This window comes from Austrofundulus limnaeus, unplaced genomic scaffold (assembly GCF_001266775.1).
Source record: "Austrofundulus limnaeus strain Quisiro unplaced genomic scaffold, Austrofundulus_limnaeus-1.0 Scaffold597, whole genome shotgun sequence".
In the NCBI taxonomy this organism is placed as follows: Eukaryota; Metazoa; Chordata; class Actinopteri; order Cyprinodontiformes; family Rivulidae; genus Austrofundulus; species Austrofundulus limnaeus.
This window is the reverse complement of record NW_013952999.1, coordinates 220,657-222,162: the sequence shown is the minus strand read 5'-3', so window position 1 is coordinate 222,162 and position 1,506 is coordinate 220,657. Positions and strand designations below refer to the sequence as shown.

Genomic DNA, 1,506 nt, shown 5'->3' with positions numbered 1-1,506 from the left:
AGTTCTTTGTACAGAAAAAAATATATATATTTTTACATTTTTTTTAACCAAACTGACAAGTTTCTCCAAAAAATAAGTAGGTCCTCTGGATGGGTTCTTTTTAGTGAAACGTTTCGTCTCTCCTCCAAGAGACTTCTTCAGTCTGATGAGTTTCAGGTGAACTCAGCCTTATAAGCTCCGCCTCCACATGGTGGACAAACAGGTTAGTCATATGCAAAAGAGGGCCATCGCCTAACAAAAGGCTTGGTTAGCTCTATTGTTCATAGAGTGTCATGTGCCCCATCACCTGGCTTATTGGTTTGGATGCTGTGGTTCTTAGGTGTTGTGTAATGTGCATGTAGTGAATGCAGGCAGGGCTCAATGTCCCCTTGTTTTTGTTTTTGTCCCTCTTTGTGTTGGTTATCATTGGGACCCTGATTCACAACTTTTCCTCACAGGGGGCTGAGTCATACTTGCAATGACAGCATTGTAGGAGGAGGACAACTGGACACGAAGGCCTCCACATCTGTTTAATGGTGGACAGTTTTTCTTTTTTTGAAGAAGTCTCTTGGAGGAGAGACGAAACATTTCACTAAAGAAGAACCCATCCAGAGGAGCTACTTATTTTTTCTTTTTGAATTTTTCTACCTGGATTACTGAGATGCATCAGGACGACTCTCCGCTAAAAACGATTGTGTAATTTAAAGGCATTGAAACACCTGGTTAAATTTAGCAGATATTTATGATTAACTACAAACACCTGAAGCTGATTCAGAGAACTCTGTGATTCTAGAAGAAAATCAAAATCAAATGTAGACTCATCTTTGTTAGATGTGGGGGCATTAAAAGATACACTATTTCATCTTTAATATTTTTACAGCGTTTATAAAGCGCACTCTTGCTGCGGTGCTGCTCCTTTGAGAATTAGGAGTTAACGAGCCAGCTGTAAATGTCTGTAAGCAGCCGTGGTCCTCACTTTAAAAACAACGCGGTTTTGTTGTGCTTGTGAACACACCGTCTTACAAGTGGAAATGCTGCGAGGCGCTTTTAGAAATATAATAAATATTACATATGCAAGCCTCTGTGGAAAATAGTCCAGGAAACGCTGAGCTTTCCCGGGAGGTGTTCACCATCAGACGGCACGACCCGCCCTGCTCTGTTCTGACTGGGTCAAACTTTTGACTGTAGTTCTCTCTACTGGGTGAAAAAAACATCAATTTAATCCCTAGACGGCTTTAAAAAGTTTTTTTTTCCCTCCTGTTCCTTTATACAAATCATTTATAGTTTTTTGTAAACTGAAGATTATTTTTGATTGAATTAATTTATTTGAGAAAAAGGGGCAGATGTAATAAGATTTTTCTTCTTCTGCTACCGTTCATTTACCGTATTTATTTGTGTATAATACAATCTCATGTATAATACGACCCCCCCTTTTTGAGCTTAAAAAGCATAAAAAATTTAATCCTCAAACTACCTCCAATTTCATACAGACTTCAAGATTTTTCAGCCTTTGCAGTCTTTATACAT

The 1,506-nt window shown here is 38.6% G+C and overlaps 1 protein-coding gene across 2 annotated transcripts in view; it reads right to left on the bottom strand.

Moving 5' to 3' along the window:
* Positions 1-1,506, bottom strand: part of tnpo2b (transportin 2b) — a 33,684-nt gene that overhangs the window by 28,654 nt on the left and 3,524 nt on the right. The gene's annotated exons all lie outside the window — the stretch shown is intronic.